Consider the following 16,303-nt stretch of genomic DNA (forward strand, 5'->3'; position numbering starts at 1 on the left):
ATGCTTTGATATAATAAAATATGTAGTGTAATTTTTATATTAGCAAATATATATGTAGCAGTTTGATGCACTTTTTTTTTGGTGAATAATATCATTGTATTAATAACAAACTTAATTTACAATGGATAATCAACAGAACCATCAGCGAACATAGACACTAGGCTGCCAATCACGGGATTAGCCACTCGACCACCAGCTAAGAAAATAAACACACCGACACGGATGTTTGAAGCAATATGCTAATATAAAAATAAAAATTTTCCTTTAATAGGCAATATATTGATATTTATGAATATATATAGTTGAGGCTTATTTATATTTTTCTTTATATTAATATTTATATATTTACTGACCTCATTTTGATATGAAAGCATATAGATGTTTCCCTTTTTTCTTGCCTATATGTATGACCTGTTTGTAACGAAAATATATGATATATTTAGTATTATGTAAAAAGAAATAAATGGATGTAAATAAATAATATTTCATATTTTGATGTTTGATTATTTTTTCTTTATTGTACATTTATACATTGACATATTTACCTTAAAAATCATATTTTTATTAGAATTTGATAGATATCATACAATATTTAAATAAATGAAATTATTAATATCTTAATTGACATATAAAAATCTAATATAAGTATCTACCGTTGAATTTTTAATATCACCAACATTTTTATTTCATTTATATTCCGACACGGTAAATTTTTCTTCCTCTTCACTCATATATCTATGTATATTTCCCCTCCTTTTTTTCTTGGATTTTAGTTCAATCCATTTTTCGTAACTTTTAGAGATCATTCTATTTTACTTATAAATGTCTATTCTATATGTTATCGGATGCAATTAATTATTATGTCAAAATAATTTATATGTATTTGGTACGATTGATTTGCTGCAATATAACATGTATATATTTGAGCAAATTAATTACAACTAAAAATTATTTAATTTTTGTCAATAAAATGCGCGAATCTTCAATTAGTTTAAATTATAATTGAATGTAATTGGCCACATCAGTTATTAAAAAAAAAAACATAATTGCAGCTCTGAGAGAGAGCGTAGGGTTCCAATGGGAGTCTTCAAATCTAGGATGGGCAATACTCAGAAAAAAATGGGTCTAGGATGGGAAAATATTTTCCACAGGAGTCTACTTCTAAAGAAAAAGAAAAAGAAAAAGAAAAAAGAAATCTATTATGGTTAAGAACTCAAAAATGGAAGTGAACAGCTCCCACCGCATGCAAAAATAGAAAGAAAATAATTCTCCTGCAAAATGTGCTTTAAAAATTAATGTATTGTTCTATGAAATAATATACTACTAGGTTTTTTGGCAATCGCATCTCATTCTACAAAGAGTATAGTTCAATAGGAATTTTAGGAGGATGATGATGATGATTAACAAAAATTAATTTGGATACTCTAAATTAAGTATATGCAAGGGAGTAAGGGACACCTATAAAAAAAAAGAAAAAGGTAAACTACACTCCCATCCCCTGAGCTTAGGCCTGGCAATTCGTGTCGTGTCGTGTTTATACATGTCGTATCTAAACGGGTTCGTGTCATCAAAGTCATAACCCGTACACGACACGATTATTAAACGGGTCAGATTTTGGAAACACGAACACGACCCGTTTATATCCGTGTATCGAAACGTGTCATAATAGGTACATGTGTTCGTACACGACACGATTATAACCGGTTACCCGACACGTTAACACGGCCCGTTTATTCGATTAGTCCGGTTACACGGACACGTTAACACGACCCATTTATCCGATCAACCCGATTACACGAACACGTTAACACGACCCGTTTATTCGACACGTTAACACGACTCGTTTATTCGACAAATTAACACGATTACGACCTGTTTATTCCGAACAAAAATTTCTAAAAAGTTAACCATGCTCATTTCATTAATAGAAATGGATCATAATCTAGGAAGTACAAATATCATGATATGTAAGTCTAGTCTTAAAATAGATTGCAATAACATATAATAGCATCATATCATTAATGCTTCCAAAGTAGACAACATTGTTCAGCTGCTTACGGCGAATAAAGTTACCCAAGAAGTGCTAAATACAAAGCTGAATCTTAATATGCTGGTCAGCTCCTTCCACAAGCTGGTGCCAGAACACGAATTGAGACGAAGGAAATTATGCCACAATGTCAAAAGAAACTGATTGAAAAGACTGCCCCCTCTCTTGATCGGTGGATGTTATATCTGGAGATCATGCAATGAAAGTTCATTCGATGTAAACAGCTTCAGCTTCTGCAAGGAATTAGTTACCATCAGCTGCTTCCAAAGTTGCATCATATCAGGTGCAAAACATAGATGAAGTCAGACACTGAACGGCATAGGAACCGGAGAACTCAAACTCATCTCAAACTTATTGATCTTCACAAGAGAAGGCCATAACAAGACAATCATTCCAAGATACAGTTATCGACGAATATCGAACCATTGACCAGACAAATCAATTTTAGGGTACTAATCAATGAGTCCAGGCAGGAGAGATTTCTACATTTCAAGAACAACTAAATGGTCCAGGCAGGAGAGATTTCTACATTTCAAGTAATCATTAATCAATTACCAGAACAACTAAAGGGTCCAGGCAGGAGAGATTTCTACATTTCAACAAGATTCAATATAATCTGGCATTGACATATACGCAGTTGAGGGTGGTCTGGTTGCAACGTAGGTGATGGGTCAATTTCAAGTATGGTGAACCACTCATCGTAATTGTGTGTCGCCTCAACTATCCACTCTCTAGCAATTACCTCACGAATAGAATCAACACACCAACACAGCGTTATCACCTATCTGCGATTGAGCCAGGGTCGAGGTCGACTTCGTCTGAGGTCTTGGTGTTGTCTCAACTTTTGAACAGTTAGAGAGGGCTCGAGGTTGACGGCTCGAGGGTCGCGGGGTGGCAGTTGTGGTCGCGGGGTCGAGGTCGCTGCTCCGAGGTCGCAGGGTCGAGCCAGGTTCGAGGTCGACTTCATCTGAGGTCGAGGACCGAGCCAACGTCGCTTCGTCTGAGACTCTGAGGTCGGAGAGAGGGCTCAAGTCGAGGTTCACGGGGTAGCGGTCACGGGGGTCCGAGGTCGCAGGGTCGAGCAAAACGGCGGAGCGGATCGTGGACGCTTGGACGGTGGAGCGGTGGAGGATTCTTCTACTAACAGAGGTGGAGGCGGAACCAAAGGAGGAAGGGTTATGGGTTAGGAAATTAGGGTTCCAACCTATAGTATAGGAGCAGGAACGGGAAGGCAAGAATGAAGCACCGTAGGAGGAATTTCAAAATTAGGGTTAGTGGAAGGGTATATTGGTAAATTCAGTTAGATAAATGGGTTAACGGGTTCCACGATTAAGTAACACAATTAAACACGTCTAAATAAATAGGTTTAATCGTGTCTAATCGGGTTATGCGGGTCCAACCCGTTAAGACACGTTTATTAATCGTGTCTAAACAGGTTGAACCCGTTTAGACCGAATATTAAAAAATCTCAATCCGAACCCGTTTAACTTCTTGTCGTATCCATGTCATGTTATCGTGTCGTGTCAAATATTACCAGTCCTACCTGAGCTTTTGCATATTGACACTTTATCTCATTCTTAACCAAAATAAGCGTTCATTGTTGACTTAATAAGATAAACTTCTTTTGACCATTGACCTTTATTTTCTTTTCACTTTCATCCTATCTTTGCTTTTTTGAATTGTTTTGATCTTCAACACTACACAGTTTATTCAATTTGGCTATATTGTTCGAATTTTCGATAAACTTATGAATGTTTAATATTTTTAAATAAAAAAGAAAAGAGAACAATTCGTTAACAACCATAAGAGCTCTCAACGGTGTACATCAATGGTGTCCATTCATTAGAAAAATAAAGCAAGAGTGTCCGACGATCAAATATACACTCCTTCATATCGATATCCATAATCACTACATTTGACACTATGAGATCATGCCCATAGTGAATATAGTAAATGCCACCAAAACTTCCACGAAGTTACATATGATTATTTTCACGATTTATAACATAGGCCAAATATTGAGAATTTAGAGGTTCTAATTTAAGATGTCAATGTAATAAGTAGAGCCTTGCCAATGACAAATACTCCACCATAGTTAGTCTAAGACCGTAATGATCACTGATGATCTCAAACAGAATAATTACAAGCACTATTTTTTAGTGTATTTTCTTATTTTCAAATATTTTTCAACCACAAAAAATTTGCATGCAATAGATTATTGATGATTTAAATAATATGAACTAAACATGGACTAACTGTATTACCTTGAAACAATCTTGAAAAATAACATGAATTAGGATAAAATTAAAAAATAAATTAAAGATTAAGGACCAAATGAATTTTTTTCAATTAGATCAACATGGACAATTGAGTGAATTATTAATTTTACTATTAAGAATGGGGTTGGAGTATTTATTTTGATCAAAATTGGGTTTGAGTGTCCTTAGACAAAATCTCGAGGGAAGCGTATTCTGAAAAAAAAAAAAAAGGTAAGGGACCAGCTGCATGGAAGCCCATAGGTACCCACAAGTAAGAAGTCAGCAATCAAGGGCCTTATCGTTGACCACACAAAACAAAACAAAAGGGGAACAAAAAAGGAAAAAAAGGCGCTATTAATTACTTCAGCAAAGATACCTCCTTGTTATGGAGAGAGGAAATAATACAGTGGTACACTTTTCATTTGGTGATCAAGAGATCTCAAATTCGATACCCAGTGGGACTATTCGTGCTCCTTTATTAGATATTTAAAATTTCTATTTCAATGTAATAGACTCATGAGTTTGTAACCAAAAAAAGACACCTCCTTGTTTAAATTTCCCTATAATGTTCAACCTCCCGTTAGGTGCTACGTCGAGTCTAATATTCACAATCTTGATTTCAATTTTAGACTCCAGAAGGAAGAACTTACCTTGTTGCTTCCCGAAAATCATTCTTGTCGACACAAGTTGTGGTCCTTTAAAGAGACCAGATAAACTTCTCTCCTAGACGGTCCTCATCGTAGGAACCTTCAATTAAACACGGCATGTTAAACAAATTAATATCTTGGAAGGCGGGTATTATCATAAAAATAATTAGTAAGTTAATTGTTGAAACTGGAAATAAACAGTTTGACCTATTGATTAATTGAGATAATCTTTTTTTTAATTTCAGAATATAATTTATTATCATATGCCTATAGCACCTTAATTATTATTGGATAACTTAATGGTTTTGGGACTTCTAAAAAATCAATCATGTGGTATTTTGAGGATTTGTAAGAGGTTCATCCTCCATATATTTATTGAAGTCGCAGCTGAACACATCCAGTTCCATGAAAAACCGTCGAATAATGGAACTATGGCGAAAGAGGCTCGAAAGGCAGAGGGTGATTAGTGTCTGGTCGGGCATTGTGAATTGTGATTGTTAAATCGTTATGCATTGATCGGAGAACAATTTCGTTTTTCTTTGGTTGAATTTATTATGCTTAGTTGATGCAATATAATTTAGTATTTTTTGTTCTTTGGTGCTTTCATTAAATTCTTATCAAACTAATGCATAATTTGGTATGAGCTAGAAAAAATGCCAGGAGCGATAACTCGATACCTCGCTCACATACCTTTAAGTAATTGTTACTGATCCCATTTAATTAAGCTGCTGAAACTGGGTAGAGATCCTTCTTCATGCAGCTGAAAAGCAATCTTGATCCTGTATCAGGAAAAAATTATAGTATAATGCAGTGACACACTCCTAATTCTTCTCTTAAGCAATATGTCCCATAATTGATTCTCTCGACAGTGGAATGACCTCTTTATTAAAATTTTTTTTCATAGAGTTTGGTAATAAAGTTAAGTTTGATTTAGTTTGATTTGAGAAAATAAAAATAAAAGTAATTGAGAAAAGTATATGAGAGAATTTGAAGAATAAAATAAAAAGTAATGATTGTATTGTTGAATTGAGGGAAAAGTAAAATATGTAGCATTTGATAATAGAGTAGAGTATGATTATACTTAACTCCACGGGATGAAGATAAAAGTAGTTTAATGAATTTATTATTAAAAAATTAGTTGTAATTATGGTTAAGAAAAAAGTATGTGAGAGAATTTATTATTAAATTGAAAAAGAAGACAAAAAAGTAATGATTATATTGTTGAATTGAAGAATAAATAATAAATAATTAAGAGAATTTAGCATTCAAAAATTAATTGTAATAATTATTAAGAAAATTGTGTGAAAGAATTTATTATTAAATTGAAGAAAAAGATAAAAATGTAATGATTGTGTTGTTGAATTGAGGGAAAAGTAAAGTGAAGTTAAGTAAAGTATGATTTAATAAACAATCAAAATATTAAGTTAAGTTAAGTTTAATTTTGTAAACAAAATATTATTTTCTTGAATTAGACTTATGATACTCCTTTGTAACGGAGAAGATTAGTGATGAAATTATCTATCCATAAAAGAAGTGACCAAGGGAATTTACGGGCTCATGAGCCCCTAATAATTTGGACTCTGAAATTGATAAAAGCAAAGAAAAGTAAAACAGTAAAGTTTTTCTTTTTAGATCAATTCAATGGCCGAAATTAAATTTCATTCGGACGTCGATTAGATTTTAATCACCACGTATTTTCATTGAGTTTTCTAGCCCTTACTTTATACATTCAAAAATCCGCCCATTGAAAATTCGGTCCTAAACCAAATCTCGTGATTTCATGCAGCAAATTTTTATCTAAAAACAAAAAGAAAAGACCAACCATCAATGTAAAAAAACAAAAAGGAGATAAACAAGCGGATTAGCATCGCTCAATCAATTTTAAGTGACTAAGTACATATATTAAATATGGGGCCACCCAGATTCTTCATGGACCCTAGGCTATTATTGAGTTCCTAACGTATAGGATAAGCCGACTTTATTATATATATAGATTTAGATGGATATATTCAGCTAAAAGTTGATATATGCATATATATATATATATATATATATATACACACATATATTATACTAAACAGTAAACAATCTATCCATTCATCCATCCATCTGTCTATCCATCTATCTATACTATGTCCAAAAGAGAGATCACGAATTAGCATGTGATACAGGAGATACAACTAAAACATTTGTCTAATAGGCTTTCTCCTAAACCCGTCTTCCACGTCCCACCCCACAAAAAGCAGAAGAAACTAGAATCCAACCGACAAGAATGCTCCACATGTCTTACATTAAAAAAAAAAAACATTTTTCATGACTTTTGTTTTAAATTTCCAAAATGATTTCTAGAGGACTACGCAAATTCAAAAAAAAAAAAAAAGGCGAGGGGAACCGCGGTGGTGGCCACTGGCCTACGAGAGCCCCATTGCTCCTCTTACCATCCGGGATTTTTCATTCCTATTTCGATTTATATTAGTATATGCTGGCATATACACTACACGAAAGGAAACCTATGGCGATCCTCTTTTGCCGACCCTTTCGAAACGGTCACCAAAGTAAGGGCCCTTAGGGTCTTCGGGGACCCAATAAAAAAGGTTAGCACTGGGGACGTGGTTTGGCGAATTTTCTTGAATGGTTGGCAAAAAAGCGTTGGCACAGACCTTTCTATCTCGACCTTTAGAAAAAGGATCGCCATAGGCCGTTCTTTGGCTGACCTTTCTTGCAAAGTCGACAAAAAGGGCCGCCAAAGTCCCCTGTCCCGATCCTTAAGAGAAGGTTGCCGAAGGGATTCTTTTACCGACCGCCCAAAAAAAGTCGCCAGAAAATGTATCGGCCTGAGTCTCTCTATCCCAATCACGGGAAAAAGAGTGGCCTAAAGTTGGACTTTAACTGCCTTTTCAATTAAGGCCGCCTTAGCTACACATGTGGTGATCCTTTTTGGACGTCAGAATGAGGCTTTATGCGAGGATTAAGTACTGATAACTAGTTGTTAACTGGTTGTTAGTAGTACATGAAAAAAAACAGTGATCTTATACCCGACTATAAAAGGATTGTTTTAAAATTTAAAACCCGACTAATTGTCAAAATATACGGAAGAACTCCTTCTTAGAGTTATAAACTTACCTTGAAAATTGGATCTAGTTCAATCATTCATCTAGGTTCTTATCTAGTTACTTCCATTTCTATCCATAAAATCCACATATTCTCTATGTAGAAATTTTCACTCTTCTACATTCAACATATTCGGCTTTTTAGTTCTAAAGTCATAATGAAAGGTTTTGTGCCGAATAACATAACTTTTACATTTTATTTGTTTTGAATTGGATCACGTGTTTTAGATATGAGGTAAATATAATAGTCTCACAATAGGCCCAATTAGGGTTCGATGAAATGTGTAAGTATATTTTGCCCCTTGTTTCCAATATATTCATGACCCCTCATCGTTATTGAATGTTTTATAAGTTATGTAATTCATCATTTTTGCAGAGAATGGATAAAAGTTGGGTTGACATGCTGAGGTTTAGCAAGCCCTTTATGAGGGGGATAGATAATTTGCTTTATTTGCGGTTAAGAACTCCACACTTGAGGGGAAAATTTATTGTCCATGTCTTCGATGCAGAAACACGCTGATACATGAACTGGATAACGTATATAATCATCCTCTTCACCACGACATATTAGAAGGTTATAAGCATTGGATTTTTCAGGAGAACCGATCGAGAGGCCATCATGACAAAGGGTACAACATTCAAATAGTCAACCGATGGATAGACCAATGTTGGACTAGCAACTAGATATATGAGAACTCATTACGAACACACTCGTGTTGAACATTCCAGCTTCAACTGAGGACCCTAATGGAGTCGTGGATGATTTTGTCAATAATAGCTTGCGGTTGATCAAGTCATAGTGGAAAATGAGGTGTACATGGGAGTTTTTGGGTCGGACAAGCATGGACGGGTAATGGGATTTGGGCATGGGATGACGCAGTCAAGCTTGCGTGGCGGTTCAATAGGTCAAACAACCCAATCAGACCCAGCTCTAGAAAGAGTGCTGGAAGGGGTTCGGGAACAGCACGTTTAGCTTTTGGAAGCAATTCAAGAAGAACAAGCTCGTCGTGAAGAATCACTTCGGGCAGAACAAGAACGGCATGAAAAAGCACTTCGAGCAGAACAACAATGGCGTGAGTAAGCATTTCGAGCAAAACAAGAATGGCGTGAAGCGACACTTCAAGTCGATCTAGAAGAAAGCTTTCGCCAGGAGGTGGACGCTCTAGAAGCTAAGCTGCTCAAGGCTTCCGAGGAGAGACTGAAGAGGAAATATGACTCTTTTCACGTCAAAAACATCCGACCCCAATTCGGCCAGGCGTGTAGTGATTGCAGGCATGCCGGGAAGTGGTTCTAAGAAAATGACCGACGCAACTCCAGCCGATCCCACCGATACAAAGCGTTGTACCACAACCTTAAGAGTTCGCGGGACTGAACGGTAATTGAACTTTGAATAGGCGAAACAGACGGTTAAATGCATCTCAAAAGATCTCGTGGCTCAAGGATTTAGCCGATATAAATTCTTCACTTTTTTTCATGCTTCTTCGATTATGGTGAACCGTGATGATACGGCTCGAGAGCCAATCAAGAGACGAGCTAATTGATCTGCCAATGTTTCACGGCCGAAGAGCTTGTGAATAATAATAGACCATGTGTAATATGTGTATATATATATATATATGTATGTATATATACACCCTTGCTCAGAGTATGCAAAGACAATTCCAAAAATAAATCATAGCCCAGTAGGCCTGTGAGTGGTAATCGATGGATTCGGTTGGAATTTGCCGAAAAGATAGTCAAAGGCCTCACCTTGGACTATTAAGGCTACAGAGGATTCGACAAGTGCTACCAAAGTCCAAATCACTGTCTTGGATGACCAAGAATAATGAGACACGGCTAATAAAGCCGTGCAAGAGATGATTCTCAGCCTTAAAAGGCCGAAAAGAGAAAATCTAGGTCGGAACCTAGACACGGGAAGACTACCTCGGTTGGGAAGCCGAGATAGGTAGAAGCCGACCGACCGGTACCAAATAATCCCGGAAGGTTAATCGGGTTTTGCTCCGGAAAGGGGGATAGATGCAAGAAAAGAAAGGAAAAGTAAATATAAAAGTTCGGTATGTAAAGGTGTAAGGAAATATTAAGGATAAGTAAAGTGTTAAAAAGGAAAATATAAGTAAATGATACGATTAATGTGTTAGTCGGGGACTCTTATGACGAACTTGAAGACATGTATTTATAGGCTTTACAATAAAACCCTATAATACCTCTCTAAATGGATACGCTTATAATTACGATATTGAGATGTCATTCGAATAGGAAATTAACTCCTAACTTACCTACAAATAAAATAATAAAATATATCAGAAATATATCTGACTTATTCGACTATCTAAGATCGCAGATATCTCGAGATAACACGAGAATATTATGCGCATGATCTCCAAGTAATGTTTGTCTTCCAAAGAAATATTGCCCGCCGCCCTCTCATCAAAAGTCGCGTCCATACATCCATATATTCACCCTGATAGATAATGGGCTCTTCAAGTATGGGCTTAATCCAAATGGGCTCTTGGGCTTGATCTTCAAGAATTGGACTTCCAAATTGATTCGACCCACATAATTGCGGCCTATCTCTTCAAATCCGAACCAATGCATATTCCCAAAGTCCAGGAAAATCATCAAAATAACCGATTACATATTACGACTAGGCAATCTTCATGAATTACTGAAAATAGATTTTAAATAATACCCCCATGCATTTCTAGTTGCGTGAAACAACATTGAGCGGGACTTGACATGCATAATAAGAATTTGTCGTCTGAGCTCATGATCAACGAATGTGAAGAACATCTGAAAGAAAGAACAATTACCTCACGGCTAGCATGGCCGTTATAGATTACTTGGCAGAGTAAGTGTGTTGCACAAAAATTGTAGTTATGCCTTTTCCTATTTCAGCTCGAATTTAACATCAATTTCGAGCATCTTTTGCTCTAAATTGGGCTTAGGTTGAAACACAAAAGTTGTAGAGCTTGCTCTTAGCTTTCTGTAGCATCTTAAATAATCTCAATCCAAGCTTTGTAGGAAAAGATGTGAATTCATGAAACTGCACGAATCTGGAAAATAATGGCCGAGAATGAAATCTGTAATGAGCAGCCTCATAACGACCCTCTGAGCTCGAGAATAAGAAGATATCTCAATCTTGATCTCGATCACGGCCTCTAACACGGCTGCAACTCCCCGTGCATATGCTTTCGGACAATGGTAAAAGCGGAAAGTGGGTGATGACTTTAGCTCTTTCATGTTTCTTCGTAAATTTATCGGCTTGCGATGTTAGCCGATAATCTTCTTCTTCGAAATCTTCGGCCATTACGTAGGTTAAATATTAGTCATTAGAACTCTAGCTATAAGTAACCCAAACATGTATTTGGACATATAAAGAGGATGAATATAATGTGTAAATACACTGGAAGCAAAAAGGCCTTGTGTGCCACGACCACCATGGATTTGGCCGTAAAACATTCGACATGAGAGGATAGCTGCTGGTTTTCGCTCTCATGTGGTGCGGCTTTAAACTTAACCATAGGAAGTTTGACCGTAGGTAAAGATTTTGCCTTCACACATCTTTGGTTAGCCGTATAATCATTTAAACTAGCCGCAACACTCTATTGAGCGGCCATTAATCTCTCTGCTTGTCGACGTCGTTGAGCACGGCGCTTTTGCACGATAGAGGTCTCTTCGGGTGCACCACCCTTCGCTGTTGTTTCTTAAGAACCTTCATGGGTGGCCCGATGAGTTCATCCTTGGCCGAGACACAATGAATAATTTTTCGAGACCTTTGTCGTCTCTAGGCTGAATGCTCCGATTTGTGAGTTGAATGCTTGCATGGATAATCAACTCTATATGGAGTACTGCCCTTATGCATCATGCCTCTATGTGTATGGCCAGCCCTGCCGTCAACCCCCGAGCTTTCATGTTCCATGGTCTCAAACTTCGAGAATTGTAGCCATCACACCTCAACTTTCGAGGCATAGGTTCGGGCTCATACCCAACCCCCCGTGCTCAGTTCGAAGACACAGAATCAAAGTTGTAAGTGACTTTTTGCGCAGTAGAATTCACGTACGTCCATTTTTAAGGTAGGAAATCAGTCTTAAATTCAACCCCTGAGAGCTCGAGCTCTTATTTCTTGACTCCATAGGCGCAAATTCAGCATGAATATCAACCCCTCGAGCTTTTATGTAGCTCGAAGCATCGTTAACGAGGTCAGCTTTCAACCTTTTCTCATTCTCCTTTAAATTTGAGCTTCTTAAGTTCTTCTTAGCCTCGGACTGTTTCTCCAAAGCCGAGTTCCTTAACAGGAAGCTGCTACTTTGCGGAGTCCACTTCGGGATCCACTTTTTTAAAGGATAAGTCTCATTTTTTCGGCGTGCTTTGCTTCCCTAAGCCAGCCGAGGTAAAGTCCGCGACTTGATCATCTCTCGTAAAACTAACTTTGCAAAAGTCAAATATAATTTCTTCTCATCATTTAGCTTATGAAGAAGCCGCATTACCTCATTGATAGCCTCCACAGAGATGTCGTATTCCAGCTTCCGCATCGAGAAACTTGGCCTCAAATTAACGACGCCATCTAAGAAGGTGTCTTAGACAAAAAAGGGAGTGATGACGACTTTAACGGGCTGCTCCTTACTACCCTCGCTTGCTTCCGTTGGCAAAGTGCAAGATGTTGACTTAATAACATTCAACTCAGCCACACCGATTTCTAAGTCGGTGTTCACATTTTCGGAATTATTTTGGCCGTGATCTTGTTTGGCCTCTTTGGAAACGAACACGTCTTGCATCGTCGATCCATGATCAGACGTTTCCTCGGAAAATTTTTGAAGCATTTACTATCAATCAAGTTCATAACTTTACTCATAAGTAATTTTATCATTAATTTTAGTTATATTATATATTAGTTACTACACAAACTATTATGACAAATTAACAATTTTCGAAAAAATTATTCTAAGCGCAGCATCACTTGGCAATACCCTAGTCCATATTAACAATTATTATGGAATTCAATTTTTTTTTATATATAAATATAAATTCAATTTATAGAATAAAAAAAGAAACCTGTTATATTTTATATATTTATATATTCATAACTATAAAATCCGGGTTAATAATTATAGTTAAAATGAAATTTCTTATATTATGAATAATAAATTCGATTTTCTATGATAATTTTTTATTTATAAGACACGTGCAATGCATGGGCCTAAAAACCTGGTATATATATATAAACTTGACAACGAGACATTAAATGGGGTCATAAAAGTAAATATCATAATATTCAAAGAATATAAATGTCAATATATATCTGATTGGAATCTATATCTATCCATATATATAAAAACTTGACAACTATATCTATCTATCTCTCTCTCTCTCTCTATATATATATATATAAACTAGACAACAAGATAATAAATGGGGTTAGAAAGGTAAATATACAAATAATGTAGGGTTAGAAAGGTCAATGCTTTAATCAATACTATTGGTAAGGAAAATAAAAATAATATATTTGATAATGCATTAAATGCAAAACTTTAATAGAATATTGAACTGATATAGTTAGAAAGGTAAATATACAAATAATGTAGGGTTAGAAAAATAAATGCCTTAATAAATACTAATTGTAAGGAAAATATAAAATATATATTTGATAATCCATTAAAAGTAAAAATTTAATAGAATATTGAAAGAAAATAATATATGAAAAACTATTTTAATATAATCAGCAATTTTATTTTAAAATAAATAACAATATATATGTTAAAAATATTCAATCTTAGGATTTAATTAAATAAAATATAGTCAATTGTTTTTGAAAATTTCATTGTATCTATGTATCTATCAACATATAAATTTTTTACTTCCATGCAATTAATGGGTAAATATTAACAAGATTTAACCTCATGATTTAATAAATAAAATTTAATCAATTATTTTTAAAAATTTCAACATATCCATATGTCCATCAATATATGTAAGTTTTACTCCTATGCGGTTGATAGAGGTAAATATTTATATAATCATAAACTTAATTTCATAGATATGTGTATATATTATTTCTCAAATATGTATATATATATAAAAACGTCATGATTTATAATTATTACATCAAGCTTCTTTTTTCAATTTTGTGATTTACTGAATATGGGATATTAAGTTTGTTAATTGACATATTATTATAATTAGTTGACTAATAATCTCAATACAATATACATGAACTCCTTTTAACTTTTTTTAGTTAAATACATTCCAAAGAATGTACCATAATTACATTCTTGATGCACATAAATAAAAAATGCAAAAATAGAATTAATTTTCAATATTAATTTGGTCCTGCAAAACAAATTTTATCTAATCAACCTATGCAAAGCACGGGCAAATAACTAGAATATATATAAATTTGAATACAAGTGCATTAACTATTGGCCTAATTATAAATACATAAAAATAATTCACATTAACAAAATGTTTATCAAATAAGTATATCGAAAATAAAATAAATATGTATTATGGGAAAAAATATATATATATATATATGTGCGCACCCGAATTTAATCTCGTCGGGGCACGCATGCTCGCGCCTAAGCAAACGCGGCTTGGGGGTGTCCACCTTCCCGGGGACGCGCGACGGACGCACGTGAGAAGGAGTCGCCACTTGCCATTTTACGACCCGAAGGTCGAGGGCCGGCAAGTTACCCGGGTCTAGGGGTACGGGGTACACCTAAATGCTAAGGCAATGGTCGTATGGAACCGAAAATTCCGAATTCGGGGGTTCTATTACGTGCGGGCCTATATCCCGCACGCCCTTTCGGTACTCTAGCTTGCTAGGCTTGCCGTTTTGTTTATTTACCGCGTGATTTAGGGTTGCACTCGACTCGCTCGTTTTGACATCGTAAATTCGATGAATTGATCAAGTTGGGCCAAGAGTCCGAAAGATGAGTAGGCTTATGCATCGAGGAGTCGGTTCACTATCTTAACGTTACAGTTCATCGAACCGTGATGGTTGATTCCCTGCGTGAACCGAAATCACGAGTATCCAAGCTTACTCACCCTTTGGTGGCGATAGACCAACTTAACCAATCCAGCACTCGGACCTCTCGCTCACCGATCGGGGATCCTTACAAGGAGATGAATGAATATACAAATAGAATCCTCACAATGTTCTCTCGAACAATTACAAAGTATAATAAATGAATAAATGGATCCCGATCGATTTGCATTGGGCCAATATTCCGCTCCGGCTCACCGTGTGTTTTGAAATGACCGATAAGTAAATTAGGGCAACGCGGACTCAAGGAGCCGGGGGTCGGGTCCGATCGATCCAACGGTCTTTGGGAGAACCGGTCGGTTCCCACTGTGTCCGATGGGCCGATCGAGCTCCCGGGTGATATCTAAACCCGTTTCACACGCTCAATCCAAATCCGCCTTCCACATAGGCCGCATTCGGAGTGTGACGGTGAATCGAGGCTAGATCCCATTCCGCATTCGGGTTGCACGCGCTCGGTGAATTAGGAGGCGTTGGACCTCGTGTTCGGTAGTTTGGGGCATTGGACCCCGTGTAACACGTAACCTATGGGCTCGGGCTCGAATCGCGATAAATCATCATATGCAAGGACAAAACAGAAGAAAACTGATAAAACTGACACAATACAGACAACAACTGACAATTGTCGGTGAATATCAACGAATTGTGTATTAGGCCGAATGTACGTGATTTAATCAGTTATTAGCCGGGGTTGATTAACAAACAATGTATCTATCCTAGGCAAGCACAAGTGGCGGATTGGGATGAGGTTCTAAGCCAATTACATGTGTGTGTTTGTTTTATGACTCTCATTCAGTTAAGTGTCACTGTGGTTTCATCGAATTAACCAAACTCGTGTTTTGACTCTAAAATGGAATCTATCATTCCGCTTATCCATTATCTAGTGTTTATTTAAGTCAAGTACATGATTAATCCGGTTGTTCGTATCTTGTAACTGAAATAAAATGATCCCCACTGAATCTACAATAGGAAGAAGGAAACACCGAAGACGAACGAAATGGGCCACACGAATGAAACTCGTACCCGAACGGGTTGCCCTTTTTCATTCATAGTTCTAGGTGTTTCCAACTCCCTAAACCTAAGGTATCGGTGAATCATGGAATGACGATTATGCCCTTGGATGATAAAATCGTGGTGTTCGTATACAAATTGGAGATCGTGTTGCACGAAGGAGTCTAAGGAGGACTCTCGTACCCCGACTC

This window comes from Punica granatum, chromosome 2 (genome assembly GCF_007655135.1).
Source record: "Punica granatum isolate Tunisia-2019 chromosome 2, ASM765513v2, whole genome shotgun sequence".
NCBI lineage: Eukaryota > Viridiplantae > Streptophyta > Magnoliopsida > Myrtales > Lythraceae > Punica > Punica granatum.